The sequence below is a fragment of the Pogoniulus pusillus genome, chromosome 42, assembly GCF_015220805.1.
Source record: "Pogoniulus pusillus isolate bPogPus1 chromosome 42, bPogPus1.pri, whole genome shotgun sequence".
In the NCBI taxonomy this organism is placed as follows: Eukaryota; Metazoa; Chordata; class Aves; order Piciformes; family Lybiidae; genus Pogoniulus; species Pogoniulus pusillus.
The window spans coordinates 5,789,221-5,809,618 of record NC_087305.1 but is presented as its reverse complement, the minus strand read 5'-3'; the positions used below and the strand labels follow the sequence as shown (position 1 = coordinate 5,809,618).

At 53.0% G+C, this 20,398-nt stretch overlaps 1 long non-coding RNA gene across 1 annotated transcript; it reads left to right on the top strand.

Annotated features, from left to right (window-relative positions):
• The first annotated feature begins 1,079 nt into the window (after window positions 1–1,079).
• Window positions 1,080–2,478, top strand: LOC135192469 (uncharacterized). Its single transcript, XR_010308997.1, has 2 exons — window positions 1,080–1,246; window positions 2,005–2,478. It is a non-coding gene; the product is annotated as an uncharacterized LOC135192469 (long non-coding RNA).
• The last annotated feature ends 17,920 nt before the right edge of the window (window positions 2,479–20,398 follow it).

Here is a 20,398-nt window from a genome sequence, read left to right as displayed (position 1 = left end):
CAGACCCTGTGGCCAGATGGTCACTACCAGCCTGACCAGCCCCACTGCAGTGGCACCGATTTGTGCTGAGGATTTGGCTCCCTCTAACAAAAGAAATTCACTTTTGCCCCTCAAATTTGTGCCAAAGCCTTGCCAGTGCTGCAGACCTCTGTGGGCTGCGCTGGCTGCCTGCAGAGGCATCAGTGAAGGGCACCAGGGCGCTGCAATGCCGCTGACTTCAGCACCAATAGTCCTGATTACATCAACCTGACTGAGGAGAAAGTCCACAGGCTCTGAGCACAGCCTCAGTTACGGAGCAGAAACCACTCAGGCATCCTAACACCATAAAGGGAAACAAGGGAACCAAGTGGGTGATGCTGGAGGCTGACCTCGTGTCTAGGGAGCTTTAATCCTGCCACAGGTCTTTCATTCCCTGCACAGACCTGCACTAATGATCACTATGCTGTGGCATCTGCTTGCCTCCTTTTGTCACTGCTCTCTCTGTCCAGCCTGGGAGAGCTGCAGGCCACCTTCCTGCCCTCCCAGGTGCTGTTGCTTTGCAAATCAATAACAAGAGAAAGTGATATTTATTTACCAGTGATGTTCTCCCGTGACTTAAGCAAGCTAATACCACGGCTCAAGATGAGCTTGTGAACTGATGCATTGAGAAATAATCTAATCTTGGCAAATTAGATAATAAAGAGCAGTATTAGCTCTGCTTTAGATATCCTGCTGGATAATCTGCATGAACAATAACTTCCCCAGCCCAGTACAGCTGCAGCAAGCTCCCTGCCTTACAATTTCCTTTCTGAGACAACCACAAGTGACAGTAAATAAATAGCAAGGTAACTGCTAAGAGTTTTATTGATTTACTTTTCACGTCCCTGCAGCAGCTCCAGATTCAAGTCTTTAAGTCTGAGGATAATTTTGGCAGCCCCCTTTTTTTTCCTGCCAAGCAGTTTTGAGTTTCTTATCATCCCTGCAAATTCAATTTCAGAATTAGGGGGAGCTTGCTGATCCCAGAATATCTTATTAGCAATAAAAGTATATTACCTATAATTGAATAGCTTCTCAATTAACAAGTTGGAGAGCCAGCAGAAACAACCAATCCCCTCTGATGCACCCCACAGCAGGAGGCAGCTGAATTCCCAGCGAGGCAATTAGCCTTCCTCCAGCCAAATGATAAACAACGGCACAGAGCACACAGCCCTGAGAGAGGAGCATGTTGGCTTCGAGGGGAAACGGGTGCAGGGCAAGGCTGAACAGCGTGGGTAAAAGCACTGCTCAAGAGAGAAATCCTCTCTGAAAGACAACAAGAGCAGGAGAGTGGGGAAGAGAGAGGAGTTCTTCTAGAGCACTGTGAAGCCTAATTGCATTAGGCTCCAGGGAGACCTTAGAGCAGCCTTCCACTGCTGAAGGAGGAGATAACAGAGGTGGGGAGGGACTTCTTACAAGGGCTTGTAGTGATAGCACAAGGGGCAACAGAGCGAAGCTTGGGGAGGGGAGATTCAGACTGGATGTGAGGAAGTTCTTGGTGGTGAGGGTGGTGAGACTCTGGCACAGGTTGCCCAGGGAGGTTATGGAGCACAGAAGCACTCAATGTGATTGAAGATCACATTGGGTGCTCTGTGCTCCACAACCTCCCTGGAGGTGTTCAAAGCCAGGCTGGATGGGGCCCTGAGCAGCCTGGTCTAGTGGAAGGTGTCACTGCCTGTGGCAGGGAGGTTGGATCTAGATGATCCTTAAGGTTCCTTCCAACCCAATTTGTAGAACCATGCAGAGGATGCAGGATGCTGCCGGGAGAGAGGAACTGGGCTTCACGGGCTCCATCCTGGGACAGCGGCAAGGCATCAGATCTCCTCCATCCACGGGGGTTAAATCAACCACCTTATTTCTATTTTGCCTCAAGCCTTCACTAAGTGGAATTGTGCCTGAGGCAGTTTGCACTGAGATTAAAACCATTACAGAGCTGCTTAAGCACAAGGAGCCAGAACTAATCCTGCGCTCCTTGTTTTGTTTGCGCAGGCTCCTCTCGTGATATCGACTCCTAAGTGATTATTGTTTGGAGAAATGGATCTCTGGCATTTGAAAAGTCAGCTCTCATCTGCTGCAGCTCCACAGGCAGGGTGTTTTCCCCCGCTGCTGTGTAATTGGGTAACTCTAATTGCAAGCAAGGCTCTTTTCCTCCTCGGAAAACAGGTTGAAGTTTGTCCAAGGTAATGAAGCAGGGGGTCTGAGGATCAGTCGTGGAACAAATTGCATTAAGTGAAATCAGGCAGTTGTCTGTTCTGATTTCTTTCCTTGAAAGAGCCTCATGACACCCAGCCCCTGCTGCTGCTGGACTGTTATTATCCTCCTTGTTCTATGAAGAGACAAAAATGAAGCGATTAAGGGACAAGAAGAAGCATTACAATCAGCCTGCATTCAGGCATCCCTCGGAAGCCTGTGGCACTTCATCCCAATTTTTAAGTCCCTTTCAATAAATAACATGGAAACAGAGATGGGGAGGTTGTTGCTATGTAACTTACAGCATTGAAATGTATGAGGCACGGTGACCTTAGCCTCTGGAGATGATGTGCAAACTATTTATATGCACAGCTGTACAAATTGCCAGAGTTTAATGTTAAATTCCATGGAAAATCATCTCTGCTGTTCTGCTTTTGAGGAAAGGACAGGCTTTAAATATTTAATAGGCTTTCTTACTCTGCAAGCACATTTGCTATTACATAAGCAAGCAGCACAGACTCTTTCAAGGCTCTGGCTTCAAGCATCTGACAAACTCTCCTATAATCACAGAATCACAGCACCATGCAGGCTGGCAAAGCCCCTCAGGACCACCAAGCCCAACCTAGAGCCCTACCCTACATGATTGACCTCAAACCATAGCCCCGAGCACCACGAACAAACGACCCTTACGCACAGCCAGGGTGGGTGACTCAACCACCATAAGGAGAGTGCCAACGACAGAGGTGCAGCAAAAGGTAGCAAAAGAACATCTGGGAGGTGCAGCAAAATCCCTTTGCCATGTCAGCTTCTGTAGGGCAACTTCCACTCTGCCTTCCTTCTGCTGCCTGCTCCAAACAGCTGCTGACCTGCCGATGGAGTCTGCCTTCCTGCCTGGCAGGTACAGGAAAGAGGCAACTGCATTTTTCCTTTGACAGAGAAGCCTTCTCAGCTCCCCTGCCATGTTCCCCAGGTGCTGGTGGTTGAAGAAAAGCTCCACAGCCTCCCTGGGCAACCTGTGCCAGTCTCTCACCACCCTAACTGCAAACAACTTCTTCCTCACAGCCACTTTCCATCTCCCCTCTGCCACTCCAAACCCATTCCTCCTCCTCCTCCTGCCATTCCCACACCTCCTCAACAGTCCCTCCCCAGCCCTCCTGCAGCCCCCTTCAGACCCTGCCAGGCCACTCCAAGCTCTCCTCGAAGCCTTCTCCTCTGCAGGCTGCACAGCCCCAACTCTCTCAGCCTGTGCTCAGAGCAGAGCTGCTGCAGCCCTCTCAGCACCTTGGTGGCCTCCTCTGGGCTGGCTCCAACCCTTCCATGTCCTGCTTGTGCTGGGGGCTGCAGAGTTGCACAGAGTGCTCCAGGTGGGCTCTGAGGAGAGCAGAGCCAAGGAAGAGGATCACGCTGAGGGCTGGGGGTCAGGAGGGGGGGACAGGCTCTGCTCACTGCTCCCTGGGACAGGACAAGCAGCAGTGGATGGAAGCTGCAGCACAGGAGGGTCCAGCTCAGCACAAGGGCAACTTCTTGGCTGGAAGGGTCCCAGAGCCTGGCACAGGCTGCCCAGAGAGGTTGTGGAGTCTCCTTCTGTGGAGCCTTTCCAGGCCTGTCTGGATGTGTTCCTGTGTGCCCTGAGCTAGCCTGGATGGCCCTGCTGTGGCAGGGGGCTTGGACTGGGTGAGCTCCTTGGGTCCCTTCCAGCCCCTGACATCCTCTGAGCCTGTGACTCTCAGGCCAGCTTCACAATAGTGCAGCACTGAGGTTTTCGGTGTTGTTCTTCCTGGCTGAAGCATTAAACCTCTCTCTGTTATTCAGGAATGTTTTTTCTCAGGTGGAATTTTCAGCTGGCATAAATCAATGTCCAATGCCAAAGACCTCCATAAAGAATTATGTGTAACTTATGGCCTATTTTAAAGTCCCCTGGAAGGCTTCAATAGCAGATAAAGATCCATAATGTGCTGAGGGCTTTGTATTTTTAATTCCAGCTGCCCAAAGGTTTCATATGAAAGCTCTGCCAGCAGCAAGAGCTTTTTTCATTGATATGGAAACTCAGGCAGGGGAAAAAAAGGCTTTTTCAAAGTTCCTTTTCCCCGTCTACTTTTGCAGTCCCCCAAAATAGCTTCCTGTGGCAATCAACATTTGTGTTTGCCTCTCTCTAATGTTGTGCAAAACAAACACCCAGGGTTTATTTTGGTGAATGCTCCTTCGTTTGGGGGATGAAATAAGAGCTTTGAGGCAATTCTGAAGTCACTGGAGGAAAAGCAAAGCTGGGGAGACAGTGCTGCATGCAGCCCAGGGAGGATGCTCCCCACCAGGTTGAGGGTGGTGAGACCCTGGCACAGGTTTCCCAGGGTGGTTGTGAGCTCCACGGCGTCCCTGGAGGTGTTCAGGACCAGGCTGGATGAGACCTTGAGCAACCTGTTCTAGTGGGAGATGTCCCTGCCTGTGGCAGGGGGTTAGGATTGGCTGAGCTTTGAGCTCCCTTCCAACCCAACCCATTCTGTGATTCTGTGTTTTATAAGCATTGATCAGATCCCCTCTCAGGCCACAGCCAAGCAAGCACAGCAGAGAGGCAGAGGAAGGGAAGGCAAAACTTCAATTTTCTTTCATTTGCAGAGATAGTCCTTGGGAGAGACAAACACTGCAGGGCTACAGGCAGCGAGCAGGGAGCCTCACTGCCAAGGGAGGGTATTTGTTAGCAGTGCTGAGGGATGTGAAGTTACTGGAGAAGGTCGAGACTTCATCCCCTACCCAAGCAACAGGGATTTATGTTGCTTATTTCCCCTCAGAGCCTGGGCAGGTGAACCCTTCCCTGGGAAACCATTCCAATGGTCCCGCGTTAGTGGCGGAGGGAAAAGGAGCCTGGGGGGGGGGGATTCCACCCAACACTGAGGGCACCAGGGGAACACCAGGAGGAGCAAAGTGCTGCAGCTTGGCTGTGTGACACATCCTCTGGACAAACAACACAGTCTGGGGGAGCAGTGGCTGCATTATGAGCAGTAAATCCAACGCTCACAGCCGAGGGGCACTGCAGAACAAATACCCTGTTGATTGTGGACTGCAAAATCACATCAGCACCTCTGCAATTCCCCCTCTGGAGCTCCTGAGTGCCCATCCTACAGCTTAGCTTTTCAGGAGCCCGACTGGGTTTTTACTGTATTTAGGCAATTAGAGACAGAGAGAGCCACTAATGGAATTTGCAGAGCTTTTTAAGCACATTCATTTGTCTGCAGTCAATGACCATTACAGCTCAGGATGCACTCAGAGCCCTCTGGATGCCCACAGCCTGTGCTGGCTTTGGTGCTGGTTTGGGTTTTTTCACCCTGGAAGAGATGACTTCCACCTCACCTCATTTCAGCAACCTGTGATTACCCCAAACTCAGACATAAACTCTGAATGATAGAATGGGTTAGGCTGGAAGGGAGCTCAAAGCTCAGCCAGCTCCAACTTCAGGCCATAGGCAGGGACACCTCCCACTAGAACAGGTTGCTCAGGGCCTCATCCAGCCTGGTCCTGAACACCTTCAGGGAGGTTGTGGAGCACAGAAGCACCCAATGTGATCAAAGATCACATTGGGTGCTTCTGTGCTCCACAACCTCCCTGGGCAGCCTGTGCCAGAGTCTCACCACCCTCAAGCTGTGCCAGCCTCTCACCATCCTCACTGCAAAGAACTTCTTCCTAACATCCAGCAACTCCCCAAGAGTTGTCATTATGCCTTACAGGTAACACTTGGGCTCAGGTGAGACATCAGTGGAGTTGAGTCAGATGAACCCAGAGGTGGTGGTGTGGGGAAGTGAAAGCCTCACTGAATCAGTACACCACATAGGCAGTTATGGATCTGCTTTAGTCCTTGGCATTCCAAACCAGAGGAGCTTCCACCCTGGAGAGTCTGATGCCAAGCTCTCCACCACTTAATCTCATTTCTTTGGTGACTCAGCCTGCACCAACCAGAACTTAATGCTGCTATATTCCGAGGACCAAGAGCAGCTCAAACACTAACCTGATCAGTTCTGCAGTGCTACCCATCAGGCACAGCAGCTGCAGCACGACAGAAGGTGGCCACGTGTGAAGGATGGTGAGACTGAGAGCTACAGAAGTGAAGAAGCAAACAGACTTCTTTGTGACCACAAGCTCAGAGCCCACCAGTGGCAGCTCTGAGAGCAGCTGCAGCTCCTGCCCCAGCACCACCAGCTACAGCCAGGAGCACAGGAAGAATCTGCCTTTTCCCATGCACTCTATACAGGACTCTAAACTTCACTGAGTGAAACAGAGTCACTTGCAGCTTCATTTGCTGCAAGAGGAAAAGGATTGAAGCCTGATTCATGCACAGAGGAGCAGAAGTAAATTAGTTTCCCCATGCCAGGCACTATTAAAGATTGAAATAAACTCTCCAGGGCACTGGGGAGTTCTCCCATCTCTCTTGATGCTTTTAGTCTCAATCAGATACCTTCCCTGGGAGACATTAACTCAAACACAAGCTGCTGGGACAAAGCAGAAGCACTATGTTAGTAAAACAATATTATGTTCTGCTGGGGAAAGCAGATGGAATCAACATCCCCTGCACCTCCCAGGTCTGCAGGAGGGAAAATCACTGCAGTGACCTCGGGAGCCACAACTGCCCACACACCCTACCTGCAGTGCTGGTAGAAGGAAAGAGGAGAAACTTCCCTCTGTTACTTCTTCCAGCTGAGTTGTTCACCCAGGAATAAAAAAGAGAGAGAGGAAAAACAGAATTCAAACTGAATTCTGCCCAGTCTGAAAGCTTTTGCTGATGGAAAGCAGTGAGCAGAGCAGTCAACCTGGCATCACACAGCCCCCACGTCTGCAGACAGGGGACAAGACACAGCGAGGATGTAGGGAGAGGGAGGGAAATTAGCACACAAGGAAAACAAGCAGGAGCTGCTCATTATGAATTGTTAATAGGTTGTTTACTGCCAAGCCTGTCACACAGAGCAGGAGTCTGTCTCAGCCAATAATTTATTTCAGGCTAAGCTGCAGTTGGAAAAAAAGAGTTAAATAGTAGTGGGGAAATGAAAATATGATTAAATTTGTGATGCTGGTGGCAGTTTGTGTGTGGGATTCTAAATGAACAGGAGAGGACAAAATACATCTACACAATGCCAGAGCTGCAGGCAGGCAGAGGCTGGGGGCACACTGGCCTTTAGCAGGAGGGGAGAGAGCTCAGAGCCATCCCAACTGCTGCCAAAGAGGCCCTGGCTACAGCTCTGTCATCAGATCAGTCCAACCCAGCTCTCAGGCAGCACTTGGGTGCCAAGTTACAGACTTCACAACTCACTTTATTTTTGGTGACTTATTTGCAGAGGCACAAATGAACCCTGAGTGTTTGGACAGCAAAAAGGGGAATTTATCTTACAAACCACTGACAAAATCCTGCTCTTCACCTCCACCTGAAAGCAAATATTGACTTGGAAGTGATCAGCTTTGGGAGAGACAGGAGCAGCTTTCTGTCACTGGGTCTTCAATCACAGAAGGTCAGGGGCTGGAGGGGACCTCCAAAGCTCATCCAGTCCAACCCCTGGCAGAGCAGGAGCACGCAGAGCACAGAAGCACAGCACCAGGCAGGTTGGCAAAGCCACTCAGGAGCACCAAGCCCAAGCCAGAGCCCTGCTCTGCAGGAGTCACCTTAAACCACAGCCCCAAGCACCACATCCAAATGAGCCTTCAGCACCCCCAGGCTGGGTGACTGCAGCACCTCCCTGGGCAGCTCATCCCAGTCCCTGACCACTCTCTCCAGGAAAAGCTTTCTCCTAATGTCCAACGCAAACCTCCTCAGGCTCAGCCTGAGGCCATTCCCCCTGGTTCTGCCTCCAGTTCCCTGTGAGCAGAGCCCAGCAGCAGTCTCTGCACAGTGTCCCTTCAGATAGTTGCAGACAGCAATGAGCTCTGCCTTCAGCATCCTCTTACTCAAACAGGATCACACAGAGACACATCCAGGCAGGGTTTGAACATCTCCAAAGAGGGAGACTCCACAGCCCCCCTGGGCAGCCTGTGCCAGGGCTCTGCCACCCTCAGAGTGAAAAAAATCCTCCTCACGTTTACGTGAAACCTTCTCTGCCTCAAGGGCAAAGCAGAGCCAGCTGAGAAAGCAGCAGGACGAGGAGGGGAGGCTGAGGAGGGGCTGCAGCCTCCTGCAAACCTCAGCTTTGCCTGGACATAGGTCCCCAGCTGTCAAACGTGAACAAACCTACTGAGATGAGTGAGAAATATGCCCTGGGGCTCACCCTGCACAGGGAGCCTGGGCCAGCTATGCCTCCCCAGGCTCAGCAGGACAGGGGCAGTGCCACACAGGGAGCCAGGTCTCAGCTGGCAGCACAGAGCAACCAGCTCAGGTTTCGGGGGGCAAACCTCAGCAGAGGTTGAGCTGGACCCTGGCTATAAAACTGCCATCACCCCCTGGGCAGGCACTTGAGCTGGTGCCAGAGCACTCTGGTGTGCAATGTCCAGGGGCACCTGCGCTGCTGACACCATATCCAAACACACAGCAGCCAGCCTGGAGACTCAGCCTGCTGCAGCACTGCACCCCCAACACCTTGGCACTGCAGCCAGCAGAGTTCTCCAAGCACTAATGTGAGCTTCATGCAGAGCACTCAGGGGACTGCTCTGGACCTACACATCCCTCATTTGCCTCCCTTTGGAGCAATCTGCCTGTACAAAGTGTGCTTAGCACAGACTCCAGCTGGAAATTGTTGGCACCACAGGCAGTGGCACTGAGTGCACCCTCAGCAAGACTGCCAATGGCACCAAGCTGTGTGCTGAGGCTGACAGCTGGAGGGCAGGATCCAGCCAGAGGGACCTGCACAGGCTGCAGGGCTGGGCCCAAACCAACCCCATGAACTTCAACAGGACCAAGGGCAACTCCTGCAGCTGGGTTGAGGCAATCCCAAGCACCAATATAGGCTGGGCAGGGACTGGCCTGAGAGCAGTGCTGAGGAGAGGGACTTGGGGGTGCTGGTGGAGGAGAAGCTCAATCTGAGCTGCCAGTGTGCTCTGGCACCCAGAGGGCAACCAGAGCCTGGGCTGCAGCAGGAGCAGTGTGGGCAGCAGGGCAGGGAAGTGACCCTGCCCCTCTGCTCTGCACTGCTGAGACCACACCTGGAGCACTGCAGCCAGTTCTGGAGCCCCTGGGACAAGAGGAATGTGGAGGGGCTGGAAAGTGTCCAGAGCAGGGCCAGGAGGATGAGCAGAGGGCTGGAGCTGCTCTGCTGTGAGCAGAGCCTGAGGCAGTTGGGGCTGTGCAGTATGCAGAGGAGAAGGCTCCCAGGGGCCCCTCTTGTGGCCTTGCAGTATCTGAAGGGGGCTAAAGAAAGCTGGGGAGGGACTTTTGAGGCTGTCAAGCAGGGAGAGGAGTGGGGGGGATGGAACAGAGCTGGAAATGAGGAGAGTCAGCCTGGAGGACAGGGAGAAGTTGTTGAGCATGAGGGTGGTGAGAGCCTGGCAGGGGCTGCCCAGGGAGGTGGTGGAAGCCTCATCCCTGGAGGTGTTTGAGGCCAGGCTGGATGAGGCTGTGTGCAGCCTGCTCTAGTGTGAGGTGTCCCTGGGCATGGCAGGGGTTGGCACTGGCTGCTCCTTGTGGTCCCTTCCAGCCCTGCCTGGTTCCATGATTCTCTGACTCTAACCTCCACATGCACTCAGTCTAAGGCACTCCCTACCAGAGAGACATTTTCCTATCCATGAAGCTTTCATCCCTTTGGAACCTGTGGCAGTGCAAACTGCAGCAATGTTGTGAGTGTCAGAGCTGTCAGCACCATTAACAAGAGGTACTTGAAAAGAAAGCAGTAGGCAGTTAAGGCTTGCTCTTAGAATATGATTCCTGGGAGGTTTCTGGTGACAGAAGCACAACTGAGACAAACCCAACCTGCATTCAGACACCAGAGACATGCAGGGACATGGCCAAGCACATGGAACTCTGAGGAGTGGCTGAGGGAGCTGGAGTTGAGTCCGGAGAAGAAGAGGCTGAGGGGAGACCTCACTGCTCTCTGCAGCTCCCTGGCAGGAGGCTGCAGTGAGGTGAGGCTTGGGCTCCACTCCCTGGTATCAGGTGAAAGGACAAGAGAAAATGACTTGAAATTGTGCCAGGGGAGGCTGAGGTTGGAGGTAAGGAACAATTTCTTTGCAGCAAGAATGGTCAGGGACTGGCAGAGGCTGCCCAGGGAGGTGGTGGAGTGCCCATCCCTGGAGGGGTTCAAGAAACCTGTGGCCATGGCAGCTGGGGACAGGGTTTGGTGGCCACGGTGGGGTTGGGTTGAGGGCTGGACTGGATGATCTCAGAAGTCTGTCTACAGCTTCATGGAAGGACACTGTGAAGAGGCTGCTGCTGGGCTCTGCTCACAGGGAACTGGAGACAGAACCAGGGGGAATGGCCTCAGGCTGAGGCTGGGGAGGTTTGGACTGGACGTTAGGGAAAGATTTTCACAGAGGGATGAGCTGCCCAGGGAGGTGCTGCAGTCACCCACCCTGGAGGTGTTTCAGGCTCATTTCAATGTGGTGCTTGGGGCTGTGGTTTGAGCTGACTCCTGCAGAGCAGGGCTCTGGGTTGGGCTTGGTGCTCCCGAGGGGCATTGCCAGCCTGCCTGGTGCTGTGCTTCTCTCTTTTCCAAGCAAACCAGCTCTACAGTTCTGTCAGCCCCAAAGACAGGCAGCAGGACCTTCCTCTCTCAGCTCTGTGCAGTTGTTCTCTGCTGCTTTAAAAAAAGCAGCAGAACATCTGGGTCTGTTCTTGGGCAAAGCTCAGTCTCTGTTCACAGCCTGCTTGTTTATTCTGCCAAAATTAAACAGTCTCTGACAGTGAATCCTGTGGTTTCATCCCCTCTGGCGATGAACTCATAACATAAATGTAAATACAGGTACCAAGCCAAGTAATTGTAAGGATGATTTGATTGAGAAGATTGAATTTCAACACTTTCTGCCCTGTTTTGTCAGGGAAGCAGTGAGGAGATCAGAGCAGTGACTCCAAAGGGCTACGAAGATGCTGAAGGGGCAGGAGAGGCTGGGGGCTGCTGAGGAGAAGACTGAGAAGGGATCAATGGTTATCAATAACTGAGGGCTGAGGGGCGAGGAGGGGGGGACAGGCTCTGCTCACTGCTCCCTGGGACAGGACAAGCAGCAACGGATGGAAGCTGCAGCACAGGAGGACAGGAGGGTCCAGCTCAGCATTGCCTGGAAGGGTCCCAGAGCCTGGCACAGGCTGTGGAGTCTCCTTCTGTGGAGCCTTCCCAGGCCTGTCTGGATGTGTTCCTGTGTGCCCTGAGCTAGCCTGGATGGTCCTGCTCTGGCAGGGAGGGTTGGACTGGATGAGCTCTTGGGTCCCTTCCAACCTCTGACATCTGTGAGCCTGCAAAACCAAAGCAAAAAGGCAGCACCAGAGAGGCACACTCAGAGCACAGCTCTGCTGCTGAGCATTGGTTGACTTTGCTTTCTCAGAGTCAAGAGAGTTTCATCCCTGCCCCACAAGACCCTTGAGCTTGCCAAGGTTACATCAGTGTGGTTGAAAGCTGCACAGACACAGCAAGCCCCAGGGACCAAGCAAGTCCCTTCCGAACTGAGCTGCCCTGCAGACTGCTGTGTTCTGGGGCTGAGCTGTGGTGCAGCTGCCAGCCTGAGGGGGAAGGCTGAAAATGATGTTTGGCTTCGGGCAGTGCTCAAACTCTTTCACCCTTCTTTGCCATCCATTATACCTCAAACAACACAGAAGAATGCTAGTGCCTGGCACCAAGCCAGGGCCTTTAAGTGGGCTCAGAGGATTACCAAGGGGCAGAGGTCAGCACCTCAGTGCCTTGCCCAAGTTCTGCTACAGAGCTATGGGCCAGGCCAGACCTACACCCGTGGGAGTAGTTCCCACCTCAGTTACCCAGCTGCAAATAAGATGATTTGTATTGGGTTTAAAGCAAACAAACTAAAAATCCATAACAGTGACTTAGGTGTAAAAGTGAAATCAGTGAGCCCAGGATCAGCTCCTGACACCTGTTCTATTGATCTAGGCCATGAAGATCTCCTCCTGCTCTGCACAAGCAGAAACATTCAGAAACATCACTGCAGGTTAGAGCCAAAGGGTTTAAATTCATCTGCATTTGTTCAGGGAGACTCTAAACCAAAAGAGAGTTGTGTGAGTGCAGAAAAATTGATTCTGCCTCTGTTTAGACTGAGAGAGGTTCTCCTGCCCCTCTGCTCTGCCCTGCTGAGGCCACATCTGGAGCACCGTGTCCAGTTCTGGGCCCCCAGTTGAAGAGGGACACAGAACTGCTGGAGAGAGTCCAGCACAGAGCCACAGAGATGCTGAAGGGAATGGAACAGCTCTGTTAGGAGAGCCTGAGGGAGCTGGGGCTGGGAGCTGGGAGCAGAGGAGCTGAGAGGTGACCTCAGCACTGGTTCTCAAGGTGTGCAGGTGAGTGCCAGGAGGCTGCAGCCAGGCTCTGCTGGGTGCTGCCCAGGGACAGGACAAGGGGCACTGGGTGGGAGCTGAGGAAGAGAAGTTCCATGGAAACAGGAGGTGGAATTTGTGCCCTGTGAGGTGGCAGAGCCCTGGCACAGGCTGCCCAGGGGGCTGTGGAGTCTCCCTCTCTGCAGCTATCCAAAGCCTGCCTGGAGGTGCTGCTGTGTGCTCTGCTCTGGCTGCTCCTGCTCTGGCAGGGCTTGGGCTGGCTGAGCTCTGGAGGTCCCTTCCAGCCCCTGGCACTCTGTGGCTCACTGCTAAGGCTGAACACCCTGCACAGATCTCCCTGGACAAAACTCCTCACTGAAGGAACATCTTTGTACAAGCACTGATTCAGAAGGGGTTGGTTTCCTTTACGTAGCACCCAGAGAGAAGAGCAGCAGAGGTTGCTGTGCCTGCCTCAGCCCTTTGCAAGGTGTAATTGCTATTGATTGCCAAGGAATGGCTTAAAGACATCCCACTGGATGAGTAAACACTGCAAGAAGTTTCTGGATCTAGCTTTAATTCTTCACCATTACCTCCTTTGTCACAATTTGCTGCCACTGCTTCCACCTGCCAGCACCACTGGGCTGTCTGGGATGCTATTTACAGCCTCATGTGAGGTGCAGACAACCAGCACCAGAACGAGGGGACACAGCCTCAGGTTGTGCCAGGGCAGGTTCAGGCTGGATGTTAGGAGGAAGTTGTTGTCAGAGAGAGTGATTGGCACTGGAATGGGCTGCCCAGGGAGGTGGTGGAGTTGCCATCCCTGGAGGTGTTGAAGCCAAGCCTGGCTGGGGCACCTAGTGCCATGGTCTGGTTGGTTGGGCAGGGCTGGGTGGGAGGTTGGACTGGGTGAGCTTGGAGCTCTCTTGCAGCCTGCTTGATTCTATGACTAAGAGGACTGAGCCAGTGCAGCTCCCCAGGTGAGACACAGCTGCTCCATGGAAGCCACAGGGCCACATATGCTGAACTAGACAGCAGCTGGGACATTTCCCCAGTTTGGGTTTTGTGAGGTGATGGAAAAGGATGAATGAAAGGAAGAATCCTCTCTGCTTGGCAGCCCAGGGGCTTTGAGGAACTGGCCTGGTGCAATTGTCTGTACCAGCTGTGACAGTCCTTGTCCTTGTCCACAGCTCTCTCCTCACTCCTTGCAGCTTTTGTCCCAGAGCATTACTTTGATGTGTCTTTGGTGGTAATCTGTGTTCCACAAATGAGCTCAATTTGCTGATCCTAAATTGCTCCCAATGCAACACCTGAGAGCAGGTTTCTGCTCCTTCTGAAGGAAGTCAGCTACATTTGCTCAGCAAACGCTGTGCTTGCAGACCAAAGTGGCAAACGACTCCTGCTGACTGCGACGCTGCACCGAGGCCGAAGGGGGCCCAGCACTGGCCCCCTGCCAAGCCACAAAGCCAAACCCCTCTTGTCCAGCCCCTGGGGGGAACAGAAGGCAGCAGGACTTCGAGGAGCACCTCAGCAAGCAGCGCTGCAGAGACAGCAGCACAGCATCAGGCCAACCTGCTGCTGGAACAAGTTGTGCACCAAAGGGCAGTGGAGCACAGAACAGGTTGAGCCCCATCCCTGCAGGTATCTGAAGTGAGGCATCCAGCCAGACTGGCACAGGCTGGGGGCTGGGCAGGGAGGAACTGAATGAAATTCAGCAAGGGCAGAGCCTGGCACCTGGGAAAGAACAACCCCAGGCAGCAGGATGGGCTGGGGACTGAGCTGCTGGAAGGCAGTGAAGGGGAAGAGGATTTGGGAGCCCTGGTGGGTGGGAGGGTGAGCAGGAGCCAGCAGTGTGCTCCGGGGGCCAGGAGGGCCAAGGCCACTCTGGGGTGGGCTAGAAGGGCTGTGGTGGGCTAGAAGGGCTGTGGTGAGTAGGTCAAGAGAGGTTCTCCTGCCCCTGACATTCTGTGAGATGTTCTTTTCTTGGCAGAGACCAAAAGCACTTCGTGTTCCAGGGATGCATCCCAGCTCCCACTCCCAGCCTCAGGCTGGTCTCTGCAGTTTTGCCTCAGGGGCTAGCAGCAGTTTCCAGCTCTTAGCCCCAGCTGTTCTGACCAAGCCTCTCTCCTGTTTTCTCTGTGTCCACCCTTTACCACTTCATGCTGAACCACCACACGCTGCATGCTCTTGTTTTAATGTTTCCTTTGCCTTCCATTCCCTTGCCTGCTCCACACCATCCTTCTGAGCCTGTCATGTCTGCATCAGGAGTGCAGCTAGAAAGGGGATCTCAGAGGAGCTACCTGTCAGATATATCTACTTGGAGATCAGCTCTGCTGCTTAAACGTGGCAAGAAATGATTCCTGGGAGGAAATACTGCTGGTGAGCATAGTAACTTCATCCAGCTGGTAAGTATGACAGGGATCCATCAAAACAAATAAGAAATAAGTATTAAGCCATCAAACCTTTCCAGACCACTTGGGGAGCAAGGCAGAGAAAGGCTCAGAGCACAGAGGAGATTTCTTTCCTAAGCAGATCTAACGTGGACCTGCCAAGCACTGTGAGGTGTGTGCAGCCTGGTCCTGGAGCACCAGAACGTTTCTGAAGGCACCTCCAGGTAAAAGGCATGCAGAAAATAAAGTGCTTGTTAACTGCAGCCTAGACCTAAGCAGAGTTAGAGGTCATGAAGTGAGAGGTGACAGCAGCACAGAAACATTCAGGTTGGCAAAGCCCCTCAGGAGCACCAAGCCCACCCCAGATCCCTGCTCTGCAAGCTGCACCCCAAGCACCACACCCAAACGACTTCCAAACACATCCAGGGTGGGCAACTCCAGCACCTCCTGGGCAGCTCATTCCAGTCCCTGACCACTCCTGATGGGAAAAATCTTCCTAAGTCCAGTCTAAACCTGCCCAGTGGCAGCCTGAGACCATTCCCTCCTGCTCTGTCACCTGTGAGAGGAGCCCAGCAGCAGCCTCTCCACAACCTCCTTTCAGGTAGCTGCAGACAGCAATGAGGTCTGCTCTCAGCCTCCTCTGTTTCACACCAACCATCCCCAGCTCCTTCAGTGTCTCCTCATCAGATTCATTCTCCAGGCCCTTCACAGCCTCCTTGCCCTTCTCTGGACCTGCTCAAGCACCTCCACCTCTCTCTTGTAATGAGCTGCCCAAAACTGAACACAGCACTTGAGCTGTGGCCTCACCAGAGCAGTACAAGAGAGCAATTCCTGCCCTGCTGCTGGACACAGCATTGCTGACCCAAGCCAGGATACAACACTGAGAACAGGGTTAGGCTGGATCTTAGGAAGAGGTTCTTCAGTACAAAAGGTGGAGAGACTCTGGAACAGGTTGCCCAGGAGGCTGTGGATGTCTCCTCATTCCTCCTCATCCTGGTGTTACCAGATCTTGTCAACAGTCCCTCCCCAGCCCCCCTACAGCCCCCTTCAGACCCTGCCAGGCCACTCCAAGCTCTCCTGGAAGCCTTCTCCTCTGCAGGCTGCACAGCCCCAACTCTCTCAGCCTGTGCTCAGAGCAGAGCTGCTGCAGCCCTCTCAGCACCTTGGTGGCCTCCTCTGGGCTGGCTCCAACACTTCCATGTGCTGCTTGTGCTGGGGGCTGCAGAGCTGCTCACAGTGCTCCAGGTGGGCTCTGAGGAGAGCAGAGCCAAGGGGCAGAGTCCCCTCCCTTGCCCTGTGCCCACACTTCTCCCAGTGCAGCCCAGAAACCAATGTTAGGTCCTTCAAGTGGATGAAAGGCACCAAGACCATAGGGGAAAGGCACAGGGAGACAACAACATGCTGGAGGAGGGGGAGAAGAAGAACAACAATCCTCCTTTGGTCAGCAAACAAAGCTAGAGAGAATAGGTCCTGAGTGTTGACAACGTGCTGGCAGTTCATTAATCCCAGCTAAACCTCTCCAAAGTCACTGATGCATGGATCCCATTTTCAAATCTCTCATTAGTTCCTCTTTATGGATTAAATGCTGATGTTCACGAGTGGCTGCACACAGCTTCAGCTGATGGATGTAATTGGGTTGTAATGGATTTTAGCTGCTGTTCCTTCTGATCCAGCCAATTTGAAATGCAGTATCAATGTATTCTCCCCATCTCTCTGTGGGGAATGAGAAATTGAAACCTACAAGATGAAATTTATCAACTTCCATAAAGTCTGCTCCAACCATCATAAAACTGTTAAACTCCTCATTATCATTCCAGCACAGTTATTTCCCAAGCTCTGGTCAGGCAGTCAGAAGCACTAAAGTGCACTGGAAATAAGTGGAGTTGATCCTTCAATATTCTCTGTGCCCTCAGCATTGATTTAGGTGCCGTAAATATTGCCAGCACAGGGTGACATTAACACAGCAAAACCCAACAGCAGCGACAGAAAGAGATGGGAAAGGCTGGAAAAGCTGCAGAGCCTCCTCCCAGTTTTACTCACATCACCATGGCTCAGCTGGTGATTTGTTGTCACCCTGGGGCCAGCCTGCAAGAGGCAGCTCTACACTCCCTCCCCCCTCCGTACGCAGCATCTGCCCTGACTCAGCCCAAGCAGAGCAGTGTGTGGATTCCACGGGGGGTGTGGGACACCAGAGGTGATCTGTGCAGTGTGAGGGATGTTGACAGACTGGAAGGAAACTCAGCCTGACATGCTGGGGATTTGCTGCCCTCCTCGGCAGGAATTAGCAGGAGCTGCCAAGCCAGAGCGAGCCCAGGGCCAGGGGCTGCGAGGTGCTGGGGATGGGGATGCCAATCCTCATCAGCGCTGCAGTGGGCAGCTGCATAATCACCTGCTCAGGGGAGGAACCAGGAGAGAGGAGGGTTCGAGCTGGTTCAGCACCAGCCAATGGAGACAGACATTGGTGCTTAACTCCAGGCCTTTTCAAACACCTTCTCCAGGTGTTTCCACCTGCTGCTTCTCCTCAATCCTGGTCTGCCCAGAGAGCTACATCCTGGATGCTGCCAGCCACTGCCTTTTGCTCTCTCTGGGGACAGAGCTGCAAAGAAGCCCAAAGGCCACAGCCAGCCCCAAAGATGCTGAGAGGACTGCTGAGAGAGTTGGGGCTCTGCAGCCTGCAGAGGAGAAGGCTTCCAGGAGAGCTTGGAGTGGCCTGGCAGGGTCTGAAGGGGGCTCCAGGAGGGCTGGGGAGGGACTGTTGAGAAGGTGTGGGAATGGCAGGAGGAGGAGGAATGGGTTTGGAGTGGCAGAGGGGAGATTGAAACTGGATGTGGGGAAGAAGTTGTTTGCAGTGAGGGTGGTGAGAGACTGGCACAGGCTGCCCAGGGAGGTTGTGGATGCTGCCTCCCTGGAGGTGTTCCAAGCTATGTTGGATGAGGCTTTGAGTGACCTGCTCTAGTGTGAGGTGTCCCTGCCCATGGCAGGGGGTTGGAGCTGGATGATCCTTGAGGTCGCTTCCAGCCCTGGCACTTCTGTGATTCTGGCAAACAATGCTACTGGAAGATCTCTCTATAAGCCCCACACATGACTGAGGAACCTCTTACTGCAACCTAACCTCTGTAAGAGCTGAAGGTACACAACATTCCTTAAAGCAGAACCAGAGTTTGGCTTCCAGGAGCCTCTCAGCTACAGGCATCTGGGGTTTGGGACAGCTCAGGCCTGCCAAGGTTTGCCCAGCAGCATGGTCTGAGCTGCCTTGGAAACCTCATCACTGCAGCAAACTGAGGAGCACCTGCACATGCAGCCAGGTCCACACAGCATCTGCATGCTCCTTAGAGCTGACATTAATGACCAAGCCTCTGAGCATGATCGAGCATGACAACAGCCCCCCCAGCCCCTCCAACTGCTCCTGCACCAGGCCTTCTGAGCTGGACTCATTACAGCTTTCCAACTGGCCAGCTCTCTGCCCTGTCAGCTGCTGTGACTGAATCCATCCTGTCTGCATCATTCTCTTTCCCTTTCAGATTCCAGGCCAAATTCAATAATGGCTGTAACTGAAAACTTAATTATTGACTTCAGTGGAGTTGCTCATGCTTAGCACAGGGCTGAGTCTGACCTGCTCTGCCTATTGCTAGCCACAGAATCCCAAACTCATTACAGCAGCCCAGCCAGCCAGGCTCTTAATTTCTTGCTTTCACTACTATTATTATCAGACTGTTCATTTCCATCCTGTGAGGCATTTCAAGACTGGCATCTCAGCTAAACTACCCAACCAGGGCATGTTAGAGTAAACTCTCCTCACTCTGCCAGCTAACACTCATCTGTCACTGGGCTGCAGAGAGGCTCTGTACCTGCTTGCTGTGCTCACTGACAGCAAACTGCCAGGCAGATTAAAACTGTAATGAGGCCATCAGCAAAAAGGCTCCAAAATACATCCTCAGCCAAAGCTAAGTTGCAGCAAAGCACTGCACCATGGCTTGGTTTGCTCACCAAGTCAGTGGCATCAGCCTGAAGTTAGCTCTGGACACAGGTTTGGGTTTGTTTTCTTCCCTTATTCAGTCTTGGCCAAAAAAAAGTTAGAAGGTGGAAAAGAGACAGGCTGAGGGCAGAGCTGATTGCTGCCTGCAGCTGCCTGCAGGGAGGCTGTAGCCAGGTGGGGTTGGGCTCTGCTGCCAGGCACCCAGCAACAGAAGAAAGGGACACAGCCTGAAGCTGTGCCAGGGCAGGCTCAGGCTGGATGTTAGGAGGAAGTTCTGCACAGCAAGAGAGATTGGCATTGGAACGGGCTGCCCAGGGAGGTGCTGGAGTCGCTGTCCCTGGAGAGACAGGACTGGCTGAGGCACTCAGTGCCATGGTCTGGGTGACTGGATAGGGCTGGGTGCTAGGTTGGACTGGACGACCTTGGAGCTCTCTGCCAACCTGGTTGGTTCTGTGATTCTGTCCATCAACTGCTGGGCAAGTCCAAAGTCAGGAGAAGAAAGCAGAGATGTGTTGAACTCTGAGCATGTCCTACCAATACCTCCTGTTAGTTCCCACCATGTGGACACAAAGCAGGAGGAAGCTCCTCACAATGAGGGTGGTGAAGCACTGGCAGATGGCACTGGCAGTGCCTAGAGATGTGCTGCAGACCCCACCCCTCGACACATTCAAGATCAGACTCACAAGGCCCTGGGCAGACCCAGCTAGAGGTGTCCCTGCTGACTGCAGGGGGGTTGGAGGTGACCTCTGAAGGTCCTTTCTAGCCTGATGCAGCCTGAATTTCGAGAGGTTTCTTTACGGGGCTGAGGAAGCTCTCGGGAGCAGCAAAGCCTCGCTGGGGGTGCAGCCTGGGCAGCACTGAGGCAGCAGCTGTGCAAGAAGCCATCCCCCTCCTGACAGCTGCTGAACACAAAGGTCTCCTCATTCATTCTCACTACCACTCACTCCTTCCCCACGCTGCTGCATTCTCCTAATGAAATGATTGCAGTCCTCTGGTAGATTATGCATAAATCTTCATTTGCCTCTCCTGATTAGCATTCGGCCTGGATTTGTTAATGGCAGAAATGTTCCCCTCAGGCAGAAAAGCAATGGAGTTCAGAGCAAGCACGGGGTGTTGTTAAGGGTAGTCAATTTGATTAACATCACTGTCAATGTGATGAATGAGAATCCTCTCAGATGAGTCGCCCAATACCTTGGAATTGTCACTGGAACATTCATGCCATTAGGACCAAGAGATAAATCCCATCTGGGATCCTGTTGGCCTGCCCCAAGTTAGCCTTGATGCTGGGAGATGCAGAGGCTTTGTGGTCCCCACTTCTAATCAAGACCTCAAACGTCTTCCATCTCCCTGTCTGATACATAAATCCTAACACTCCTGCCTCAGTTTGCCACAATGCCATGCCTCAGTTTCTGTCACAGGCTCAAAGGAGGTCAAGGGTTGGAAGGGACCCAAAGA